This window comes from Triticum urartu, chromosome 3 (genome assembly GCF_003073215.2).
Source record: "Triticum urartu cultivar G1812 chromosome 3, Tu2.1, whole genome shotgun sequence".
Lineage (NCBI taxonomy): Eukaryota > Viridiplantae > Streptophyta > Magnoliopsida > Poales > Poaceae > Triticum > Triticum urartu.
Window position 1 is genome coordinate 149954546 of NC_053024.1, and position 11536 is coordinate 149966081.

An 11536-nucleotide genomic window follows, 5' to 3' on the forward strand; every position below is an offset into this window, starting at 1 on the left:
CATCCCAATACCTCATTCAATCTCATTACCGGCAAGTCACTTTACTCGTACCGTAATGCATGATCCCGTGACCAGACACTTGGTCACTTTGAGCTCATTATGATGATGCATTACCGAGTGGGCCCAGTGATACCTCTCCGTCATACGGAGTGACAAATCCCAGTCTTGATCCATGTCCCAACAGACACTTTCGGAGATACCCGTAGTCTACCTTTATAGTCACCCAGTTACGTTGTGACGTTTGGTATACCCAAAGCACTCCTACGGTATCCGGGAGTTACACGATCTCATGGTCTAAGGAAAAGATACTTGACATTGGAAAAACTCTAGCAAACAAACTATACGATCTTGTGCTATGTTTAGGATTGGGTCTTGTCCATCACATCATTCTCCTAATGATGTGATCTCGTTATCAATGACATCCAATGTCCATAGTCAAGAAACCATGACTATCTGTTGATCAACGAGCTACTCAACTAGAGGCTTACTAGGGACATGTTGGTGTCTGTTATTCACACATGTATTACGATTTCCGGATAACACAATTATAGCATGAATAAAGACAATTATCATGAAGAAGGAAATATAATAATAATGCTTTTATTATTGCCTCTAGGGCATATTTCCAACAATGCCATGTTTATGTGATGGTTGTTTACTATTGCTTGCTTCTTTTCGGGTTGCTTCTCTCGTTAGCTTCGGTTCCGTTCCGGAGTTGTGAGGATCCGTTCGAATACGTCCATTTGTCTTCTTCATGGACTCGTTCTTCTTCCTTGCGGGATTTCAGGCAAGATGATCGTACCCTCGAAATCACTTCTATCTTTGCTTGCTAGTTGCTCACTCTTTTGCTATGCCGCGATACCTACCACTTGCTATATCATGCCTGCCATATTGCCATGTCAAGCCTCTAACCCACCTTTCCTAGCAAACCGTTGTTTGGCTATGTTACCGCTTTTGCTCAGCCCCTCTTATAGCGTTGTTAGTTGCAGGTGAAGATGGAGTTTGCTCCATCTTGGAACATGGATATTTGTTTGGATATCAAAATATATCTTATTTTAATTAATGCACCTATATACTTGGTAAAGGGTGGAAGGCTCGGCCTTATGCCTGGTGTTTTGTTCCACTCTTGCCGCCCTAGTTTCCGTCATACCGATGTTATGTTCCTTGATTTTGCGTTCCTTACACGGTTGGGTTATAATGGGAACCCCTTGACAGTTCGCCTTGAATAAAACTCCTCCAGCAAGGCCCAACCTTGGCTTTACCATTTGCCACCTAAGCCTTTTTCCCTTGGGTTCTGCAGACTCAAGGGTCATCTTTATTTTAAACCCCCCGGTCCAGTGCTCCTCCGAGTGTTGGTCCAACCTGTTAGCAGCCGGTGACCACCAGGGGCAACTATGGGTTGGCCTAGCGGAATCTTGGACAATCCGGTGTGCCCTGAGAACGAGATATGTGCAGCTCCTATCGGCATTTGTCGGCACATTCGGGCGGCTTTGCTGGTCTTGTTTTACCATTGTCGAAATGTCTTGTAACCTAGATTCCGAGTCTGATCGGGTCTTCTTGGGAGAAGGAATATCCTTCGTTGACCTTGAGAGCTTGTGATGGGCTAAGTTGGGACACCCCTGCAGGGTTTTGAACTTTCGAAAGCCGTGCCCGCGGTTATGGGTAGATGGGAATTTGTTAATGTCCGGTTGTAGAGAACTTGACATTTAACTTAATTAAAATGCATCAACCGCGTGTGTAGCTGTGATGGTCTCTTTCCGGCGGAGTCCGGGAAGTGAACACGGTTCTTGTGTTATGCTTGAATGTAAGTAGCTTCAGGATCACTTCTTGATCACTTCTAGCTTCACGACCATGCTTTGCTTCTCTTCTCGCTCTCATTTGCGTAAGTTAGCCACCATATATTCTAGTGCTTGTGCAGCTCCACCTCACTACCCTTTTCCTACCCATAAGCTTAAATAGTCTTGATCTCGCGGGTGTGAGATCGCTGAGTCCCCGTGACTCACAGATTACTTCAAATAGTTGCAGGTGCCGATGATAACCGTGCAGGTGACGCAACCGAGCTCAAGGAGGAGCTTGATGAAGATCATGTTCGTTGTGTTGTTTCGTTTTCAGTTGATCAGTAGTGGAGCCCAGTCGGGGCGATCAGAGATCTAGCATTAAGGGTGGTCTTCTTTTATTTTGGTTCCGTAGTCAGGCCGTGATTGTATTTTGGATGTTGTAATGCTATATTTATGTATTGTGTGAAGTGGCGATTGTAAGCCAACTCTTTATCCCTTTCTTATTCAGTACATGGGATGTGTAAAGATTACCCCTCTTGCAACATGCCTATAATGCGGTTATGCCTCTAAGTCATGCTCCGACACGTGGGAGATATAGCCGCATCGTGGGTGTAACACATAGCCATGTGAGAGCCAAGTAGAAGAGATTCGGGTAGTCCTTGCGCGAAGGGAATGGTGGTAAGGATAGTCCATGGGATCCCAAGTCATCGTTTCTCTCAAGAGCTCGCTTCGTCAACTCTTGGGATTGAGAGGTTGACGAGTATACGTGAGTACCTACACAAAACAAAGACAAAGGAAAATTTGTGTGTGCATGGTATATGTACACATCATCCATCATGATGCGCACGTGTTTGTGTTGGTTAGCACAAAATATCCAATGCTCAAATAAATGAGATGCGTAACATAGAAACATGTCATCCATCATGATAGGTTTGTTGTTATGTACAGCATAATGGAGACTCAAATTATGTAATGCATCATGGGAAATATCTAGAGCATTGCTATGCGTGGAATGCATATGGTGCAAGCAATTATGAGACTCATGCAAAGTATGGAATGCGTCAAAATCTCCTAATATGTATGAGGAAACTATGGGGGTCTCCTCATGATCATTAGTGGAAACATCACACGGAGAATATTGACAACATCCAAAACAATGCATATTGGGAACATTGTGATCATGGCATGGCATAGTAGATGAATTGCGCAAATCATGTAAATGAAGCATGGCAATATCATCACATGAAAAACAAAAGCCAATGACCATCATCTTGTCATCTATGCCATTAGTGCAAATGGGATTTATTTTAATGGGACATGCATAGTTACTATGTTGAGATTGAAATGATGCAATATGGGATATCTCACTCATATCATATGACAAGTTTAAAGGGTTGTCGAACATGATGTGACCAAAAGAATTTTCACAAGATATCCTATGGAGCATAGCATCACAACTAGGCAATTCAACATGCTCATCATCATATTCATCATAAATGGGTGGCATATCGAAACATGTCATAATATGCGATGAATCCATAAGGCAATCATCATCATGCAAGCAATCATTTGCAAGATAGTCCACTAGTGGGACAAGAGAAGCACCATCACCTATGATACCTTTGGAGCATCGCTCATGTGTTGTAGGTGAGGTGTCGAAGACCGAGTCATGGTCATCTTCATCTTGATGGAACCATGTGGGGGGTGCATCATCGTCCACCATGGCCATCGTCATCTCCATTGGAGGTATGGACTTATCGAGGATAGGCGTGTCGTCATGTAGGAGATCTAGCACCAAATAAGAAAACACACTCGGAGTAGAGGTTAGGTCGTTAGAAATCATAGTGGCCTCACATGCTGTGTCAACTACCTCACTCACTATGTGTTGTGGCTCACTCACTTCCTCTTGGATGCACTCACTCATATGGTTGGTGGAGTCACTCAAATGGCTCTCAACCTCACATAGGATGTGTGGAATGCTCTCAAGTGTGGGGCTAGTGGTGGTCACACTCATCCTCTCATAGGAAATGCACTAAATGTCACATATGGTGGAGTCACTCATATCACTCGTGGGGTGGTGGCTCTCCTTACATGGCAATCGGGGCATCTCGTCACCTGTCGGTGTCGGAGAGATGTTGGTGCAAATGTCTCCATGCTTAATCATGGAGTAGTCTTAGCCGTGGATGAAGGCCAAATATGGCACATCATCACTCTCCTCTAAGACCAACGATAAGGTCTCATGTGCGGTCTCGTAGCTTGACTCGGAGTATGACTCCAATATGGGCGCCGTCTTCATGTTGTTGAAGAGGTTCGTTCTCGTTTCCGTGGTCGAAGGGGATGGCCCTTGTTCGACCTTCTTATCGTCATCTTGTTGTAGGAGGCCCATATGATGTGGCACCTCGTAGCTCGTCTCCATGACCGAAGGGAATGTCCCATGATCGGTCATCTTCCTTGAGGGGATTCCGAAGATGGAAGTGTCGCCCTCGCTCGTAGTTGGTTGTCTTGTACTTGATGATGTCGATGTAGGCGAACTCACGGGAAGTAGGCGAAGATGCCGTACGTCCAAAGGCGAAGATGCCTTGATAGCACTTGGCGAAGATGCCGAAGTGGTTGTTATAGACGTAGCTCCATCTTGGTGGTGCTCATCTCGCGTTCTTCTCTTATGCTCATGAAGTTTGGCCTTGGCGTGAAGTAGGGCTTGTTGGGACTTGTGCATTTGCGCTTGGTGAGCATCATCACGATGATGTTGGCATTGTCGCACTTGAGCTCGTAGTAGATGTCGTTCGTCGTCGTCGTGCACATGTTGCTTGGAGGTGACTTGCCCTTCATGACAAGGTTGATCACAAACGTGATGGTTGTCGCCATGGAGATGTGGACGTGGACGACTGGCGCTTGCATCATTTTTGTGCTCCGAAGACTTGTGACTTGAACGTCGCCGCCTTGAGGATGATGAAGGGGAAGAACGGTTGATCAAGGTCCGAATCTCCTCCATCCTTGCATCTTGCTCCTCCTTTTGTGCGGAAAGCTTGTTGTCGATGTAGTCCCTTTGCCTTGCTTCGGAGTGACGAATGTCAATGGAGAGGTTCTCGATGCGCTCTCGCAATCTTGATTGTGCGCCTTGCATTTGTCGTTGTAGATCGAAGATTGACGCTTTGGTGATGTAGTTGTTCATGCTGTCGTTGTTGTGGAAGACCGGAGATGAAATGCCTTTCCTATCCATCACAATACTCGAGCAAATATGAGTTGAGAAAGGAGAAGAACTATACCAAATGTACCTTGACCGATGTTGAAGATGGACCAATGTCACTCAATGATGGAACAAGGAAATAGCACAATTGGTACCAATTCTTGTCAGTTTCTCACACCTACACAAAATAAGGCTTATGGTAGAGCTCGGTGAGGATAGTGGCACAAAAATTTGATGCAAAATGTTAGCAAGAGTCAACAATGTTGAAAGAGATTCACAAATTTGCAAGTGAAACAAGTAGACCAATAGCAATGAATGGCACACAGAAACACACACAGACAGATAGATAAATGGGGTCGTGCAACCAAGGATGAGCACAAACTGTGGAATGCATGGAAAACTCTCGTGTTGCACAACACAAGACAGATGCTAGCACGATTGCTCAATAGGCGGATATGACACTTGTGCACAACCTATAAGATGCAAAATGTATCAACTTTCTATCCCAAGTATGCTATGTATGATGTTCCGGTGGTATGATCCAACATGATCGGATATGACAATCTTATATGCAATGTGATATGATGCTATGGCTATTTCTTACAAGCTTCTTTGCTCTTTCTCTTTTGCTTAAAAGATTATTCTTTTTTTTGTATGGCCACTTTTGCACAATGCACAAACCAAGATAGCAATTGTATATATGCGGGAACAAACTTGTGGCACAAGGGATGATATCATACCAATATAATATGGTATGTATGCAATGGAAGGTGTAGATCACTAATGTGCACAAGTAACGTTGCCGACAATACTCAAATGGTTAGTCTTGATAGGCAAGTAACACAAAATAGGCTAGGGGTTATCAATGCAATGGCAAGGGAATATACAATGGAGGGATACCACGATACCAAGATGATATGGAGGTTACCATACTTGGCGATGATGAGTGGCGGTGTTCTTGATGTAGATACCAAGATGATGGAGACTCGTCCCTAAGTAGCCGAAACACCTTAGGAAACGGAAAAAACTGCAAACTCAAAATCTCAAATGATAAATGTCAAATGGTGGTAGTGGGATGTGGTGGTGGTGTTGCGGAAGCTCAATGGGATTGCGGAAATGCAATGATGGGTTATGCGAGTAGAAAATGCGAAAGTGGATGGTTATTGGGTTATGTGAGTCGGAGTTGAAGGTCACCATCCCTAAGTAGCCAAAACACCTTAGGAGACACAACTCACAACTCAAACAAAATTGGGTTAAGTTGGGATGGCTAATGTCTGCCAAAGCAATTTTTTAAATGCAAAATGGCTCTTCTATGCTTAAAATTCCCAAGTGTTTTACAAGTAACAATTCTTGGCACTTGGGGGCTAATGCATGATATTAAGAAAGTTTTTTCATGTTGAGCCGGATCACACTATTTGTTTGGACTGATTCAAGACAGTTATGAAGTCAAGTACCGGCTCATTCATGATAAATTGAGCCGGCCCTTGGGTACTACAGGTGAAATTTATGCTGGACTTAAGGAAAATCTAAGATAGAGCATCAACCTATATCACAAGTCTCCAAATCATTCAGGTTCATCATAATTCGGAGACTTGGGGCTAGCAGAGTATATGTAAGCTAGTGAAAGCCGGAGAACGTACCTCATATTTTAGTTGCAGTTGCTTGACCATCTCAATTTCCGAGTCACGACTGGAATGCACATGACTGAGGTATCCAGACAACACGTCACTAACGTTCAGATGAGCGTACTGAGAGACGTCAAACTGCACCTTCTGCCTTAATAAAGCCTCTTGCTTGGCAGAGTGCCGGGCCAGTACAGTTGGGTTGCCCGGCTCAACAAATTGACTACCAGTAATTAAGACATCATGGTCAGAAGTGGTCGGCGGGTTAGCTGAGCTAGATGGCTCAGCGGTAGACGGATTAAGAATGGTCTCATCAACTGACGGCTCGGGAGGGTCTGATTAAACGTGGACAGCAAGGTCTTCTCGTGCTTCAGATTATTCAGGAGGAGTTGGTATTGCCGGTTTAGGAGCAGGGTCTTTCAGGTCTTCTGCCGGCTTAGCCACCTTGGCTTTCTTGGACTTTGCTTGACCGCTAAGAAGGATTTCATGAGTTAGTATAATGATGCAGACTTAAAGATGCAGAAGAAAGATAATTTTCCTTACCCGGGGGCAGTCTTGAAAGCCGGGAAATGTGTTTGTGAATAATCGCCAGAAGAGCGAGAAACCTCCTACAAAAGTAAAACAAAGTTAAGAGAGAAAGGAAATAGATTCATTGATAAAAGCAAGAGACAAAGGTGAAAGAAACCTCATTCTGGCGTTTTCGAGGTGTTTTTTGTAAGCCGGAGGGCAGTTCATTGTCGTCATTGGTCCGGGCCTGACGGCGGCTCTCATGTTGCTGCTTTTTCAAAAGAAAATGAGGATCCAAATAAGCCAAAGGTTGTGAAAACCTTACTTTCCGGGTTACCAGTCGAGGTTTCTGTCTTGGCAAAGGGGCTGAGTTGGAGGAAATAGTTACCTCTTCTTCCACTGCCTGGGTGGCCCCCGTGTCATCTTGGCAATAGTCAGTGTAAATAAGATTGTAAAAAAATAGGCCAAGGGAGTCAAGCGCTACCTCCGACTCAGAAACATCATCCAGCTTGAACATATCAGAAGCAGTCTTTTTCTTCTTTGACTTTCGGGTTGTCTTCCTGGCGGCTATGGCAGCGGCTCTAACCTTCTTGGCGGCTTCATGATCATATTTGGCCTTCCAGAAGTCAGATTTGGCCTATAAGCAAATAACATGTTAGAAGTTATTCAAGTATTTAACTACTGAAGAAAAAAAAGGTCAAGGGGGTTCACCTCTGGTGCCGGGTTAAGTTTGTAGAAAGGATTTAATCCAACCTTACTGCAGTCCTCGTATTTTCCGTTTAGAAGAATGGTTGACATTGCTGTTGGGGAACGTTGCAGTGGGGAACGTTGCAGAAACAAAAATTTTCCTACTCGTTTCACCAAGATCATCTAGGAGTTCATCTAGCAACGAGTCATTAGATGCATCTACATACCTTTGTAGATTGCGCACGGAAGCGTTCAAAAGAACGGTGATGATGTAGTCGTACTCGACGTGATCCAAATCACCGATGACCAGCGCCGAACGGACGGCACCTCCGCGTTCAACACAGTACGGGACGGGAGACGTCTCCTCCTTCTTGATCCAGCAAGGGGGGAGGAGAGGTTGATGAAGATCCAGCAGCACGACGGCGTGGTGGTGGATGCAGGGCGTCACAGAAGCAGGGCTTCGCCAAGACTACGAGGGAGAGACGTAACGGGGAGAGAGGGAGGCGCCAGGGGCTGGTATGAAGTCCCTCCTCTCCCCCACTATATATAGGGGCCAAGGGGGGGTGGCGCAGCCTAGGAGATCCAATCTCCTAGGCCGGCGGCCAAGGGGAGGTTTCCCTCCCCCCCAAGGCACCTAGGGGTGCCTTCCACCACTTGGACTCTTCCTGGTGGAAACCCTAGGCGCATGGGCCTATAGGGGCTGGTGCCCTTGGCCCATATAGGCCAAGGCGCACCCCCTATAGCCCATGTGCCCCCGGGGCAGGTGGCCCCACCCGGTGCCCGGGACCCCTCCGGTGGTCCCGGTACAATACCGATAACCCCGAAACTTGTCCCGATGGCCGAAAACAGCACTTCCTATATATAATTCTTTACCTCCGGACCATTCCGGAACTCCTCGTGACGTCCGGGATCTCATCCGGGACTCCGAACAACATTCGGGTTACTGCATATACATATCTTCACAACCCTAGCGTCACCGAACCTTAAGTGTGTAGACCCTACGGGTTCGGGAGACAAGCAGACATGACCGAGACGACTCTCCGGTCAATAACCAACAGCGGGATCTGGATACCCATGTTTTCGCTCCCACATGCTCCACGATGATCTCATCGGATGAACCACGATGTCGAGGATTCAATCAACCCCGTATGCAATTCCCTTTGTCAATCGATATGTTACTTGCCCGAGATTCGATCGTCGGTATCCCAATACCTCATTCAATCTCATTACCGGCAAGTCACTTTACTCGTACCGTAATGCATGATCCCGTGACCAGACACTTGGTCACTTTGAGCTCATTATGATGATGCATTACCGAGTGGGCCCAGTGATACCTCTCCGTCATACGGAGTGACAAATCCCAGTCTTGATCCATGTCAACCCAACAGACACTTTCGGAGATACCCGTAGTCTACCTTTATAGTCACCCAGTTACGTTGTGACGTTTGGTATACCCAAAGCACTCCTACGGTATCCGGGAGTTACACGATCTCATGGTCTAAGGAAAAGATACTTGACATTGGAAAACTCTAGCAAACGAACTATACGATCTTGTGCTATGTTTAGGATTGGGTCTTGTCCATCACATCATTCTCCTAATGATGTGATCTCGTTATCAATGACATCCAATGTCCATAGTCAGGAAACCATGACTATCTGTTGATCAACGAGCTACTCAACTAGAGGCTTACTAGGGACATGTTGGTGTCTGTTATTCACACATGATTACGATTTCCGGATAACACAATTATAGCATGAATAAAGACAATTATCATGAACAAGGAAATATAATAATAATGCTTTTATTATTGCCTCTAGGGCATATTTCCAACAGTCTCCCACTTGCACTAGAGTCAATAATCTAGTTACATTGTGATGAATCGAACACCCATGGAATTCTGGTGTTGATCATGTTTTGCTCTAGGGAGAGGTTTAGTCAACGGATCTGCTACATTCAGGTCCGTTTGTACTTTACAAATATCTATGTCTCCATCTTGAACATTTTCACGAATGGAGTTGAAGCGACGCTTGATGTGCCTTGTCTTCTTGTGAAACCTGGGCTCCTTGGCAAGTGCAATAGCTCCAGTGTTGTCACAGAAAAGTTTGATTGGCCCAATGCATTGGGTATGACTCCTAGGTCGGTGATGAACTCCTTCACCCATATTGCTTCATGTGCTGCCTCCGAGGCTGCCATGTACTCCGCTTCACATGTAGATCCCGCCACGACGCTTTGCTTGCAACTGCACCAGCTTACTGCCCCACCATTCAAAATATACACGTATCCGGTTTGTGACTTAGAGTCATCCAGATCTATGTCGAAGCTAGCGTCGACGTAACCCTTTACGACGAGCTCTTCGTCACCTCCATAAACGAGAAACATTTCCTTAGTCCTTTTTAGGTACTTCAGGATATTCTTGACCGCTGTCCCGTGTTCCTTGCCGGGATTACTTTGGTACCTTCCTACCAAACTTACGGCAAGGTTTACATCAGGTCTGGTACACAGCATGGCATACATAATAGAACCTATGGCTGATGCATAGGGGATGACGCTCATCTCTTCTATATCTTCTGCTGTGGTCGGACATTGAGCTGAGCTCAATTTCATACCTTGTAACACAGGCAAGAACCCCTTCTTAGATTGATCCATATTGAACTTCTTCAATATCTTATGAAGGTATGTGCTTTGTGAAAGACCTATGAGGCGTCTCGATCTATCTCTATAGATTTTGATGCCTAATATATAAGCAGCTTCTCCAAGGTCCTTCATTGAAAAACTCTTATTCAAGTAGGCCTTGATGCTGTCCAAGAGTTCTATATCATTTCCCATCAATAGTATGTCATCTACATATAATATGAGAAATGCTACAGAGCTCCCACTCACTTTCTTGTAAACGCAGGCTTCTCCATAAGTCTGCGTAAACCCAAACGCTTTGATCATCTCATCAAAGCGAATGTTCCAACTCCGAGATGCTTGCACCAGCCCATAAATCGAGCGTTGGAGCTTGCACACCTTGTCAACATTCTTAGGATCGACAAAACCTTCCGGCTGCATCATATACAATTCCTCCTTAAGGAAACCATTAAGGAATGCCGTTTTGACGTCCATTTGCCATATCTCATAATCGTAGAATGCGGAAATTGCTAACATGATTCGGACGGACTTTAGCTTCGCTATCGATGAGAAAGTCTCATCGTAGTCAACCCCTTGAACTTGTCGATAACCCTTAGCGACAAGTCGAGCTTTATAGATGGTCACATTACCATCCGCGTCTGTCTTCTTCTTAAAGATCCATTTATTTTCTATGGCTCGCCGTTCAACGGGCAAGTCAGTCAAAGTCCATACTTCGTTTTCATACATGGATCCTATCTCGGATTTCATGGCTTCTAGCCATTTGTCGGAATCCGGGCCCGCCATCGCTTCTTCATAGTTCGAAGGTTCACCGTTGTCTAACAACATGATTTCCAAGACAGGATTGCCGTACCACTCTGGTGCGGAACGTGTCCTTGTGGACCTTCGAATTTCAGTAGGAGCTTGATCAGAAGTATCTTGATCATTATCATTAACTTCCTCTCTAGTCGGTGAAGGCACCTCAGGAACATTTTCTTGAGTTGCGCCACTTTCCGGTTCAAGAGGTAATACTTCATCAAGCTCTACTTTCCTCCCACTTACTTCTTTTGAGAGAAACTCCTTCTCTAGAAAGGACCCATTCTTGGCAACAAAGATCTTGCCTTCGGATCTTAGGTAGAAGGTATAC